The following is a 15,105-nucleotide window of genomic DNA, read 5'->3' as shown; positions in this document are numbered from 1 at the left end:
GTGGAGAGCCAGGTAATAAAAGTCAGGTAAAAAGCATTGTGGGGCAGCAACTGTACAGTAATGGCCAACATGCTAAATTTTAAATAATGTACATTTCCACAGTACTAATTCCATCAGTACAACAAGCCATTTCAGTCCCACTAATCTGCTCCTCTGGGTTTCTTTTTTGAACAGAAATACTGTTTTCCTTCACTAATTAATTCCAATTCTTTCTACTTTGTTGTTCTTTCGACCAGTATTAAGCTACTGTCAATGACACTCAACACTTCCTGAAGATGTTTTACATTTAAAGCCTACAAAAAAGAAAGGGATTATAATCTTTGAGCTGCCAGAATGCTGTTAATGTGAAACACCTGTAAAGGAAGTGTTACGTTAAATTGACCCCAGAATAGCAAAGTAAACATGATTGGTATCAATCAGTGATTGAAAACATTGTTGCTGTACTTATGGAATTGTGAGTAAGGACGGTATTTTTTTTCCAAAGAGAAAGATTGTTGAGACATGACTGTTGCTGTACTGATGGAATTAGTGCTGTAGAAGTGCACTTTATTCAGAATTTATCAAGACCTCAGGTAAACGTGATAGAAGTGTTAAGCTTGCATTACCAGCAAACAATACCAAGAGCAAATTGAAACAGGAGCAGATCAGAGTACAGGGGGAGGTCTCTCTAAAATATGATAAAATACACCAATAAAAGCTGGGGAAATTAGGAATAAAGGCCTGTCTCCAAAATGAACCTATTTTAAATAAAAGCATGGTTTTCTTTGCAGTTAAGGTATTTGAAAATTTACAGTAATGCAGGATTAGAACTAAACCTATCCTCCATAAACCAAGTAGAAATATAATCAATGTAATAGTCAGACTTTAGTCTTTATACTGTAGCAGTGGCTTATGCAGGGTAAAACTTTACAAGTCCGTATGTGTTTTCACCCACTCAAGGACTTATCTAATTCAGTGTGACCTTTAGCTTTCTCATACAAAGAATATCTCGTCTCCTTGTCTACTAAAGGTAAAGCTTTGGAAATGCCCAGCACAGGTCACAGGGTGTGCATGTGTGTGCAAATAACATTATGTGAATATATGTAATAACATATCGATATAAGTGGGTGACATATGAGTGCAGAGGCAAGATAAGGGAATCTGTGAGTAGGAGTGGGAGTAGACGTATTGTGGTTCTGTGATGGTTTGTTTAGTCAGCAATGCCTTAAGGCATTAGTGAAAAGCTAACAGACTAAACCGGTGCCTGCCAGTCACGCTATAAAATAAAATGCACATGTACAGATTTGTCAAAAGCTGCTACCATGGCTCTTTTCCCTCTTCATCCCTCCTATAAACTGAAAAAAAGAATGAGGTCCTATAGAAAAAGACCCTCCCTGCACATTAAGGTGCAGTTGTAACATTGAGTTGTGTGGTTCTTAATGGAAACGCCTACAGCTGTTGTCAGGTTTTGAGACACATCACGCTTTGCCCCAACGAAGCCACCCCTACAGCCCTCCCATGATGCATTGGGGTGTCAGGGGAGCTTGTAAGGAGCGCAGCTCAGATGTGAAATGTTACAGCTCAGAGGGCTCGGCAGGGCCGTGCAGAGTGCACCATGTTCTTGTCCCAGTTAATGTTCTCATTTCTCATTGGGAAGAGATCCATTTAACGGCATGGAGAAATGGAGCTTTTAAAAAACAAGTATTTGAAGATGCTAAGCTCCCCATATAAATCCTCTACCCTCCACTCTCCCTGACCGCTTCCAGCCTGCCCATGAATCATCTTTGACCTCTCAGATGACCGCCATCACATTGTGAGTGTGTATGCAAGTGCGTATCTGCGCTGGGTTTGTGTCAGCGGCAGCTCTTAAGCTTTCACTGTATAAATTATTCAACTAAATAAGTCTTTTCATAGAACTTTCCAAAATCCCTTCCTTCAGAAGAATCTTGAGTTGTCTTTTTCTGAAGACACCACCTCCTGCAGACCAGATGTAAGCTTTAAAAGCCTGTCTTCCAGCTTGTGAGCAAAACTCAAGCAGAGAAAGATGGAGAGAAGGATGAAAAGATGAGTAGAAAGAGTCTAACATAGAAGGATACAGAGAGAGAGAATAAAAGAAAAAAGCAGGCAAATGAATGTCCAAGAGATGTGTTCCTTCCTGTTATTATTCATTAAATCCAGTGTAGCTGGGTTTTATGAGATGGCATTTTGTTTGAATTCAGCAAACATAATCCCCACGTAGGGTGCCTCTGTTTTTCCTCATAACCTACCTACTGCAGCTCTATGCATAGAGACAGCTATTCATAGCTTGTGAAGTCTTTGCTTCAGACCACCACTTCACTCCTGCGTAGATCCTCAGATCAGCCAGCAGGGACTCTGCTCTCCTTCTCCTCCCTAATTCATCTTTCTGCAGTGAAGTTGTTGAAGTTATACTTCATGTGAAGAATTACAAAACAAGTGAGCATCAGTTTTGTGCTTTGAAAACGAATAATGTTCAGCTCCTGAATATGGTTTACAGTAGATATGCTGTCATTAGTTGTTCCTGTTATGTGATCAACTAACGTAAACAGAGAGGGAAAAATTAAGTAACCACTTCTTCCACTGCTTTCTCATTTTCCTTGTGTTATGTTGAAAATTATTATGAAGGATTTGTAGCTTCATGAATTGTAGAGCCATAGCAGTATGTTGATATCCACGAGGACACAGACAACAGCTGTGAAGGATGCCTTTAATGACTTTGCAACTTAAAATCAAACTGAAATTTGATTTCTCCTTACTTTGTGTGTAAGAAAATATAAACTACAATGATACAGCAGCTATTGTGAATTATTTTCTATTTTTCAAAAAAAGGAAAAATATTTTTTTTACACATTAGTGAAAACTGCATCTCTGGATGGACATTTTCACTGGCAGCCATTGACTGACATTTTCTCTTACTAGGAGACACACTGTCAGACATTGTTTAGCTGTAGCGGCATGGTGGTTTGAAATCAGCATAGATGAAATGCCTCACATTTTACCTAAGAGACTACTCTCTAATTTAATACAAGTTACATAATTCTAACTTCAACAGTATCAGTACTAATCAAAATATAGACTTGCTCCAAAAAATTACTTTCTTACCTGAAAAACACTGTTTTGGCTGTAAAATCTGCATACTTCTTCACACAGCTATGACATTTCACATGCAAGGTCAGGAAGGAAGTGGCCATACATGAAATTGATCAAATGACTCTTAGGTTATCGCTTCTTGGTGAAAGTGGTGCTGTTATCCCTTTGTTACAACCATCCCCGGTCTCCCTTTCTAAAACAATTTAATTAATTTAAAGCAGCTCTTAAAAAGTGAAAAGCTGCTGTAAGTGAAGAGTTGGGTGATGCTAAATGTTGCAATACTACCTGCAGTGACAATCACTGTCACCTGACAGCAGCAAAAAGACTGTCACTGGTCTCAAAGAATGCTTCATATTACCACGGATAGCTCTTCTTGGTTAAACTGTTTCACCACCAACGGTTATTTCATTCTGGCAAAGAGGAAGTCACTTTAATGCATCTGAATTATTCCAGTCTCTTATAGACATTATGTTATTATTATTATTATTATTATTATGTTATCACTTATGTGTACCTTTTACAAAGGACAGTTTGTATAGTTAAAAAAAAATGAAAAGGGCAGTTTCTAAAATAAATCAGGCAACTGAAATATGAAGATATAGAAAATTGCTTAAAACCTTTCATAAAACATGTAAGAAGTAGCTGAACAGCATGCCAAACTGCCATTTATTTTCCCCTTAGTAAGATCTTTTTAAGGATGAATGATTCAGTGTAATCTATCTTCCATTTTTAAAATCATAAGCTAAGGTATCCTTTCTTACTAGGAATTTTATTACATTTTGCTTCTGTAGGGGATTGGGCTCTGACCTGATTAATTTTTATAGCGAGGGGTCTAATCCTATTTTCATGAGGAGGGGAAACAAGAAAAAAATGATATGGAATCCCTTGGTAGCTCTGTCGTCTGAAAGGCCAGATATGTATGCTCCTGTAACGAAGATGAATATTTCTCCTGATGAATTTTATCTGCCTTATCTCAATGTGTTTACTCTTAGTCTTAGGTGCACTGTCTCTGGGATTTTTTTGTGCTGTGTTGAATTTGATATTACACTGTCTTGCTCACACTGTACTAGAGAACTTTAGTGGATATTGTTAAACTTTTGTACCAGTTGATGCTGGTATCAGAGCAGATGCTGACATACCCAGGTCTTCTTCCACAATGAGCACCTTTTGCCCTTCTTTCCTTCTCTGTTATTAAATTTTTCCCCGTCCACCAGTATCCTGATCCCCCCTTCATTCTCTTCCTCTGTGCTTGTACTCCTCGTCTCGCCTCCTCTCCTCTCTGGCTCTGCTAATTCCGCACCATGTCTGATTGGGCCTATTTCCCCCTGCTCCTCATAACAAGACCATGATGGACCTATCACTCCTGTCACTCAAACTCCTTGACAGCCAGTCACTGTTTTTTTTCTCACTCAGTTTTGCACTCTTTCTCTGTGCCTGTCTCTTTTTTCCTCCCCTCTCTCCTCAATGATGACCAGGAGAATATGCTTGCCTGCAATCCATCTGTCCCACTGATAAAGACGTTGGCGGTGATGGGTGTAGCACCAGGCACAGGGAGGGCCCTGTCAGAGCTGGTCTGTCTCGGGGGGATGGCTAACGGGTGTCACGGATTAGTCCGGGCCTTGCATGATTGCTTCACTAGCTCTGAGATGCACATGGTGCTTACCCTGGGTGATTCGGTGGCGCAGTTGGTCACAAAGAGGAAAGGATGTGAAAGGATTTGTGTGCTGTATGTTGGGCCAGAGGCACGTTATGAAGGACGAAGGTACATGTATGTTTGTTTTGTGCGTGTGCATGTGTGGATGTATTATTTGACATATGGATCAGGTTAAAGTAAGATGTGATGAATATGTCCTTGAAACTTTTGCAATTTAAGATTTTATTCTGTTGGTCAGCTTTTCAGTTTTCCTCTAGATAAAGAATCACATTTTAAGAATAAACTAGAATTACCGCCCTGCAATTGTATGTCTCTGCCAACCAGTCAAGTTTCAGTTCACATCCATGTCTGTCCAGACTCATATAATATATGTAGTGAATACTTGGAAGGAATTGAATAAAAGGTACAAAGTGTATTTTCTAGCTAAACGGAAGTTATCACTACACTGATGATACATATGTATGATTCCAGTGAATTTACATTGTTGAACTAATTGATGAAGGATTATCATAGATGTACTGGCTAAACAGGTACACATGTACTTGATTACTATGTAAAGATGGATTCTTATAGAGTATAGCTGCACAAAATGTGGTGCTTTTGTTTTCTCCTAGTATTTTCTATGAGCTGTAGGTGAAACTCACTTACTCACAGGATCACGATTAGCTAGCCACACTAAAATATGTTGTTTGCATTCACGTGATTCCGATGACGCTCAAAATTCAGAATGAGGCAGGAAGTGAAAGGCAGAATGGACGAGATGGAGGAAAGCCCATACTGTGCTAGTTATTGTTTACTCATTGTGTCGTCCCAATCAACATGTGTGTGACATCTGGAATCGCCCAATTCATTCTTAAATTATTGTTAAAAACCTATTTTGAGGTCACAATGACCTTTGAGTCAAAAGTGTCACCTATTCAGTGTCTGACCAACTGTGAAATAAGGTCCCTTCTGTTCCTGAGTTATGGTGTTGAATAATGGCCAAAAAAGTATTTTTCCAGGACATTATGTCACAGTGAAATTGACCTTTGACCTTTTGGGGTTCACCTTATTGTGTCCCATTAAACAACTGTGTGAAGTTTTGTCATAATTACCGCATCACTTCTTGAATTATGGCCAAAAACATGTCAAGGATATTCTGAGGTCACAGTGACCTTGACCTTTGAGTCAAAGTGTCACCAATTCATTGTCCGACCAAGTGTGAAATATGGTCATCAATTCTTGAGTTATGGCCAAAAACTGTTATGTGACCTTTGACCACCAAATTCTAATCAGTTCATCCTTGAGTCCAAGTGGACGTTGTGCCAAATTTGAAGAAATTCCCTCAAGGTGTTCCTAAGATATCGCGTTCTCGAATGGGACAGACGGATGGACGGACAACCCGAAAACAATGCCTCCGGCCATGGCTGTCGCTTGTGCAGAGGCATAAAAAAGGTATTTTTGTAAAGCATTTCTGATCCACATTACATCATATTTGCACAAATTTACAGTTATATTTAATTTTACATTTGCTCAGTTATTTCATCATCCGGTACTTGAAGTGTGCATATATTACTTAGCATTTTTATTACTTCATGTCAAGCAAACGTGCTGCAAAGAACAGGTAACCCATTAAGAGTATTACCAGGTAATTTTATTCAGATGTGGTGAATTGTGTGATGCCTCTTGACACCCCCAGTCTCTCCGATAAAGACTGAAGAATCAATGGAAAGACGTCTGAAAGACCTCTTGAATATTATATTGTCCCTCAAGTGTGAAGTTTGCTCAGAAGAATGTTAATGTGTTAGAAATCACAAGGCCAGCTGCCTGTCAACAGCAAGGATATGATCAATGCAGAGTTTGTTGGCTATATTAGATTTAATATTAAGTGTCATTATGTTATTATTATTAATTATTTTATGTCACCTATTCAATCCTACCCCTTCCAGAATTGTGGGAGCCCTCACTGAGGTTGCAGAATGAAAATGAAATGAAAAGTCTTTAAACCTGTGATGTGATAAACTAATGCTACTGGTTGATTTACATTTACATAAGGGTTATGTATAATTGCTCATTGTAAAATACCAATCTGTGTCCCATTTTAGATAAGGAGTGTGTAGCAAACAGAGAGAAAGGATTAAGTAAGTAAGTAGGTATTTTGTTCCAAAACAAAACAAATGTGTTTTTATTTCATTTTTGTTCATATATTTTATCTTTAATTGATTTATTTATTTACTGCTGCAGCAGTGAATATCCACGTCGTACAGAGTTTGATTTGTATTTTGTAAGTCAAAAACCAGGACTGTATTTAAACACTTAAATGGACACCTTAATAGATACTACTAATAATTATTGTTAGGCATTACAGTGGTTAAAGGGGGCAAATTGTGTAGGTGCAATCAATTAATTAGAATTATCAAAGATAATTATAAATAATAACTTTAATTATAAGTTCCTCAGGGAATCACTCTTAAAGAAGAGGAGAACTGACTGTGTCTTATAAAATATCCTAAACTGATTAATAATTAAATTAAAACTATAACCAAAATTACCATTAATAGCTAGTAGGTTTAAGGATTTGGAGTTCTACAAAAAAAGAAAAGGTTGGTGAATTATTCACTCTGTGCTACACTAAAGAAACCAGCATAATTATGTGGTAGTCTGCCACCTTATCCTCTCCAGCCCTGTGTTCTCTGTTGTTTTTCCCTTCCTGGTGTGTCTTGTGTGTCCCCAACTTGTCCTTGGATGTATGTGTGTGTGTATGTATGTGTGTGTGTATGTCACCTGGTCTGGCTCTGTGGGTTCCCGCCTGCTGCTGATCACCGGTTCACCTGTCTTCAATCACTCATCAATCTCCACAGTTAAATACCAGGCTCTCCCACAACACCAATGCCAGATTGTCCATGTACACTTGTATGACCACTATGTCAAGGCTCCTGAAAAGTCCTAAGCTAAGTACCTTTGCTAAATGTGTTTTTTTTTTTGTTTGTTTTGTTTTGTTACCTCGTGTTAATCCTGCTTTTGCTCTGCCACAGGATTATTCGGTGCTGGTGATTGCAGTCGTCTCTGCCTGGATTCCTGTTTGCCTGCCTGCCTCTCCAGTACTCCGCCTTGCTTATCCCCATCAACCTCTCCACAGAGCCAGACCCTTGGGATCCGATCTGCTCTGTGCTTGTGATCACGCTGATGGTCAGTCTCCACACTCCACCACCAGTCTCCACTTCGTGGTCAACCCTGATCCGCCCGTCCCTCCTCCTCTCACGGACCAGTCTGCCCCTCCAGATCCACCCCACTGCCTAACTCGGTCCAGACGAGTCGACCCTACTTCACTCTCAACGCCTGAATTACCACTACCTTCCGCTCCGAAGATCTTCGCCCTTTATCCTTAAATTTTAATAAAGAGTGACTTACTTCCACCACTTCGAGTGTTTTGCATCTGTGGGTTCAACCTTAAGATCGTACATTACGACAAATTAATCACAAGCATTTATTAAGAATGTAATAAATGCAAAACACACTTTAAAATCTAACTCTAAATGCACTAAGCTAAAGAACAAAAGGGGTTTGTGTGGATTCGAAATGGCTGTCGTATGGCGTTTAAACAAAAAAAATCTAGTTCAAAATGAAGGCTGAAGCTGCGGCCGCATGGCCAGACAAAGGAAACTTACTTCAAAATAGCTCTTGAGGGCCATGTATGTTAGTGTGGCTCTGTTAAAGGTGAAATTGGAATGACTGTGGTCTGTTTAGGACAGTGGTGCCAGGTTAGAAAAGAGGATAATTAGTTTGCATGCAGGACCCTGGCTTTATGTAAAACATCAACTTAGCATGTGGCTACCAAAATAACAGTGAAATAAAACTCAATGAACCAAATCAATACATATTTTCACAAAAGTAACAGTCCTGTGCTTAGCCGTGTGCTATGCTATGTTATCCCCACTTATATGCTCAGTTTTTACATTACCAGTCAAAGAAGTTGCTTTTGCGTGCTGCATTATCTGTTGGATTAGCCAGGCAGTGAAGAATTGTGGTTCTAGGAAAAGTCCTTGCTGTGCAGTGTTCATATGGAGGAAGCCGGTTGCTCCATCAGCTGTTCTCCTCAGTTAACTCTGCACTAAGCTACTTTGTTGCTCTTGTTGAAAGTTAGCTGGCAGGCTTTATTGTTGTAGCTGCTGGCGCTAGCGTTAATTCAGCTTGGTTGCAGAAATCTTACGCAGGCCCTTGTGGCACTGTGAAGTTAAGTGGGGGGGGGCAATAAGTTCGTCATAATTCATAAACATTACAAACAGGGTTACATAAGACCAGGTGGTTGCAGTAATGTACCATTCAGTTGTTGGCAAGCTGCCAAAAAAATATAGACAAGAGATATGATATAATATTTGAATTGTCTTGTCTCATGAATCTAGGCTGCGTAGGAAATTTCAAGGCAAACGGTCAAAATAAAATTGTGTAAAAGAAACACTGAGATGTCAGTTCCACAGTTGTCCATTACTTATTTCTTGCTGTGTGTTGAACACCAGGTGTGCAAGTTTGAATTTTAAAAGGTGGTTATAATGGTGAGCATTTTCAACGACTTTCTCCTCAGAGCTAGTCACGATGAGCAGTTTAGAGGTCTCCTTGGTGGATGTACAGTGTTGAAATTAACAAGGCAAACTCTTACTTTCACTGGGGAGGACACAAAATGCAGCAGAAAGTAGGTCTGGACTGTCAGATTGTTGGTGTTTTTTTTATTGTTGGAGTTACAAAACTCTTGAAGGCAGGACTCTCCAGACCATTGGACAGGGACTGTCTGACGCTATCCAATGTAATCATCAGCTGTAACACTTGAATGGCTGTCTGTGTTTTTGAAACATCAGGATATTTAATACACTGTGTATCTGTATTCCTTGAAGATTTTTTTCTTTTTTTAAACTCAGTTGCATTGACAAACATGAGGGCTGTCATGTTCAGCAAAGGTAGGAAAGCTGCTTTGCTGAATGTCAGATTCATCGAAAATCTATCTTTGGAAACAGCTTGAGCAGAAGCTGTTCAAATTTAATAAAGACACAGGTAAGCTCATTAACTCTCCAGGCACACTTACTGTATGCAGGATTAAAGCTAGGGAGGTGGGTAAAAAGCTAGTGGGGGTTAGACAGAGGTAAGTTGCCAATCCTATACACAGACACTGTATATAGGATTGTGTGGGAAGATGAGTGATCATGTGCGCTTGGTTTCATTTCAGTTTCATGCTGGTACAATGAAAATGGTGCCTTTTTACAGATTTGCAGTCTGGCTACACTTCGTTCTGCTGAGAGTTAAGCTGCTTTTGAAAGCAGATAAAGGAAAGGCAAGTGGCTGCTTGAAAATGTACATGATTCCTGTTTCAGTCTGGAGGATTTCTTTCTAAGTTTGACGTTTACCTCCATGATGTCTTCCTCAGTATTTTGTTTTTACAAAGGGGCCCAGAGATACTAAATTACTGCATGGCTCCATTGTGCAACATTTTAAGACTTATTATGAGATGCTATGTTCAAGGTGCCACATAATTTTTAGATCTGTTTCTTTTCAGACTGTATGTTAGGATTTAGGATTCAGGATTCAATACTTTATTGCCATTTCAACATAGTCGATAGGAATTTGGTTTGGTAGTTCTGATACTTTGTCTTTTAAGAGAAAAGGAGGAAGTTAAAAAGATGGTTAGCAGGGTGAGGGGAGTCATGAAGAATATTGTGTCCCTTTTTCCGTAGCCTAATGGTGTAGATTTCATCAAGGGATGGTAGCTACTGGCCTATGATTTTTTTATGCAGTTTGCACCATTTTGTCCAGACATTACCTGTCTTATACTGAGGTGTTTCCATACCACACAGTTATTCCAAAGGTGAGGATACTCTCAATCCCAGCACGATAACATTGCATCATACCTCCCTGTAATATAGAAATGTTTTTCAGCTGTCATAAAAAGAAAAGTCTTTGCTGCGCTTTCTTCGGCACTGTCGTAGTGTTCCCACTTTAAAGAAGAGGAGGTTGCCACGCCAAAGAATTTGTAGTGCTCCACCTGATGAATTTCCTCCTGACCATTTATGACTTAAGGTAGATGTTCACACACGATTCTTATAGAAGTCCACTACTTCTTCTTTTGTTTTGGAAAAATTCACCTCCAAGTTGTTGGCTGCACACCAGTCCACCAGCAATGAAACCTCATTTCTGTAAGCTGTTTCATTGTTGATAAAAAATGATGTGGTATCATCGGCAAACCTAAACAACTTAACAGACTAGGAATGGGAAATAGTCATTTTTGTGAAGTGAGTATAACAGCGGAGACAAAACAGATTTTATTTATCCACTTATAGCAGACAGTTTAGTCTAAGAACCATCTTGGGAGGATCAAAAATGTAGCAAGTAAGAAGAGATAGACAAGACAGTTCAAAAAAGTGATAAAGATGTGTAAAAATATATGCTGGAAAAGTAACAAACATGCCCAGGAAGACAAACTTCAAATGCCTCTGTTGCAGTGCCTCCATGCTGTGATGTGGTAATAGAGCAAATGCTACTCAGGCAAAATAGTCTTGTCTCGGGAGGTTTAATGTGATGGGCCACGGTTACGTGTGTTCCCTTTCAGAGAAAATCTTTGGGGCAGCGGGAATGTGTCATAAAGTACTTTCCATTAGGACAAATGAACAGCTGCTCAACTGTCTGTCTGGCTGCCTGTCAGTGTAGCCCTAACAGCCATCTGTATTCATAACACATTCTGACAGACATCCAGGAATAAAGTAAATTGACCTCCATTCGTCTCTGTTTGTGCGTGTAATGTATGTATGTGTGTGTATGGTGCTGCATACTATCTGTAAGAATATGGTGAGCATATGTGTGTTTACTTGACTGTAATTACGTGTGTGTCACTGTGTTTATCTGTGCATGTCTGTGAGAGGGAGAACAAGAGGAACAAGTCAGATGGATATATGTGATGGTTTATAGCAGCCAGTATCACACTCACTACACACACATGCCACTTTTTTTTTTACATACTCTTGAATCTGTCTCATTTTTGTCTCTGTCTCTGCCTCATTACCTTTTTTACTCAGTCTTTATCCTTGTATATTAAGGCCATAGCTCTGCACACAACAGTCAGACTAGAAGGAAAAGGTCTTGGTCATTGGTTTGTAACAAGCAAACAATGCCAGCTGGCAATTAAAGACAAATTAAAAGCCTTTATAAGAAATAGGAGGCAATTTCCTTAGTAGTGTTAATGAGGCAGATAGCATTTAGTGTTACTCGGTAAAGCTGACAGATGTGTATACTCTTCCAAGGCTTCACATCTCTTTCTCGGGCCCTTTGCCAGACTTTTGCACCCCCATCTGTTGAAGAAGAGGTACACTGAATGTTATTGACCTTGTCGAGATGAAGGTTTTGTGGAATTATCTCGTGTTTTCAGAAATCAACCAGCTGTTTTGCTTTGGTTTGCAGATGTTTACTACCTTAGCTTCTTAGTCCTCTTAAAAAAGATGAAGTTGAAAGAAAACCACTTTGGGTTGAGCATTGTCACACAGCATCCACTCAAGGTCCCAGAGTGAGTGAGCAAGTGATTGGGTGACCACGTTTGGCAAATGTCTGGCCATGGTGGTATGTGCTCAAAAACATCCAGTCTTATTGCAGTCTAAATTGTAATTTAATTGCCTTTATTGTTGCCTTTTCATTCACACCCTGGACAGGCTCCTGCCTCATTGGTCCTGTAAATGATAATACTGATACTATATTGTTTCAGTTGATTGATCTGCAGTGGTGGTAAATGGACCAGACAAACAATGTATTTTGTTGTACCACGAACAATTTACTTATTGATACCAGGTATTACTACAAGCTTACTTTTACACTATTATACTGTAGTTTATGCTTTGAGCTAAATGCTTGATAAAATGGTCACAATGACAATGCTAACATGCTGATGTTTAGCAGGTATGTTTACCATTTACCATTGTTGAACATTTGCTCATTAGCACTAAAGACAAAGTACAGATGAATTATTGGAATGTCATTAGTTTTGCAGGCATTTAGTCATACACCTAAGTATTGGACAAACTTTTTTTTTTTTTTTAACTTTATGGCAGATGAAAAGTTAAGGGATCACCAAAGTTATTACCATTCATTTTGTGGGGAACTTAAATGTGTGTACCAAATTTCATGGTGATCCATCCAATAGTTGTCAAGACACACCACAAGTCAAGTTGGTGGCACTAGAGGAAAAGTCAGGGGGTCACCAAAGTCACCATGGACACCATGAATATCTCTACCAAATGTTATGGCAATCCATTCAATAGTTCCCAAGATATTTCAGTCTGAACCAAAATGGTACACCGACTGACCACCCTGCAGACTGACATTGCCGTCCCATTTCATTTGCATGGCTAAAAATGTTATGTCATCTCAGACCTTGTAAATGCTAAACCTACTGGGTTTCATTAGCAGATGGAAGTTCCACCACCAATGTGCATACTGTAGTATCTTGACTGACTTGTGTAATGGCACTAACTACAGGTAATAATCGTATTTCCAATAATGACAGGAAATTATTTAGACTATGAGTTCATTTCTATGCCTACATTATGTTATTCCATGTTACTATTATGTGTACAATAATTGGTGCAACTACAATAATGTAACTTTGACCAAAAATAATGTAGACTTGATGTTCACTATGATAGACAAGTTTCAAGTGCTAATATATGTTTATATTGTACAGGAATTAATGCAAACCAATGGATGCTTAGAAAAGAAGTAAAGATACATAGACATTTCTAAACCGCAGCAGCATCAACTGTGATGCACAGGACTTTTAGTAAATAGACCCAAACATGCAGACCTAATAGTACTCTAAGCAAGAAAATGCATACATATTTAAGAACAGAGCGGTTTGTGGGTCAGCACACCAAGCTGTAGCATCATGTTTCTACAGCAGGTTCACATGAAAAATAGAGTGATGTCACACCAGTACACATATGACATGTTACACACTGTAATAACAAACAAACAAAAGCCAACGTCACCTTCATTTATATAAATAGCACAATCAAAACTGAAACTTGACATTATCTATTTATTTATCTTTTCTTCTTAAGTTGTTTTGCCTCAAATGACTATCACCCAGTTATCTTTTGGAAGCATTACATTACCTTGACGATTTATGGAACAGATTAATGAAAAAGCCAAGCATAAAAGGAGATGGGAAACAGAAAATCAATGCCACACTAGTTTTTCCTCCTTGCAGTCTTAAATGTCTGAAGTGTAGGGCTCTGTGATTTATGCCAACTACCAACTCTATCTATCTAGCTATCTATCTATAGTACTGTGTGTGTTTCTGGGCAAGTGTATAACTTAATGTGCATGCATGAATGTGTATGTTGTGTGTTCATTGTTGAAGCTCCCAGTGTGTGACTTTATTTAGCTCTTGGCCTGCACTGCCCTGGTCATGTGGTCATCTTTTTCTGAGAGTGGAGTGAGCAAGAACCACTACTGTAATTGGCTCTCTGTATGGGGCTGGGAGTCTCAGATAGAAAACAGCCAACACACACACATACACATGGATGAAAGCAAACTTGAAGGCGGACCTTTTTTTCCCCTCTTTCGCCATCTCTCCCTTCTCTCTCTTAATGTGTTTAAGTCATTTCAGGCCAGAAGCTCTGCCTCGTAGTTAGTCATTTCCTTCTAGTCTTTCAGGTGACTGGTTGCTTTGTGCTCCAGGTGGAATTGGGGCCTTATCAGCGGCAGGGCAGAAGCCCAGTGGCCACATCACACAGAATACAACGTTTCCTCCAACCGCATGACTGCCCCACATGATTAAACCCAATCTGACCGGCTGTTGTCTGTGTGTCTGTACTGTATTTGGGTGTGTGCGTGTGTGTGGGAGGGAAGGAGAGAGAGCTTGCAAATGTTGCATTTGAGTCTTATCTGCAGTTTGAATGTCAATGATGTGCATTTGTTTCTGATCTCAGTGAGTATGTGCAGTAGGGGTATCTAGGTTTAAATTTAATTTAAAACATTTAATTTTCAGTGCATCCCACTTGTTTAAAAAATGAGTACTGGGCTTTTTTATGTTTTCAACGGCCTCCTAATTTTCACATGATGCTGTAGTACCAGACTGCTGCAGGCTTGCAGGACAAAAGGACCAACAATGCCCATGTGGGTACAAACATAACCTCCTTCTTTAAAGAACATTGTGTTTCTATCGAATGTGCCCTAAATGACTGTGAATGGTTCAAAGTGTTTTTTAAACAAGCTTTGGATGAATAAAAAAAGGAGAAAGGAATGGAAAGAGAAGAAATCAATGTTTGTCTCTCTTCAGATAAATGCATGGAGCCAGGCAGTGTAAGGCGGTAAAAGGGTAATCTATGAAACAACAATACCGTGGGCTGACA

The 15,105-nt window shown here is 39.3% G+C and overlaps 1 protein-coding gene across 1 annotated transcript in view; it reads left to right on the top strand.

Moving 5' to 3' along the window:
- Window positions 1-15,105, top strand: part of cdh13 (cadherin 13, H-cadherin (heart)) — a 344,376-nt gene that overhangs the window by 257,094 nt on the left and 72,177 nt on the right. The window lies entirely within an intron of this gene.

This window comes from Siniperca chuatsi, linkage group LG4 (assembly GCF_020085105.1).
Source record: "Siniperca chuatsi isolate FFG_IHB_CAS linkage group LG4, ASM2008510v1, whole genome shotgun sequence".
Lineage (NCBI taxonomy): Eukaryota > Metazoa > Chordata > Actinopteri > Centrarchiformes > Sinipercidae > Siniperca > Siniperca chuatsi.
The sequence above is the reverse complement of the archived record's forward strand: the minus strand, read 5'-3'. Positions and strand labels throughout refer to the sequence as shown.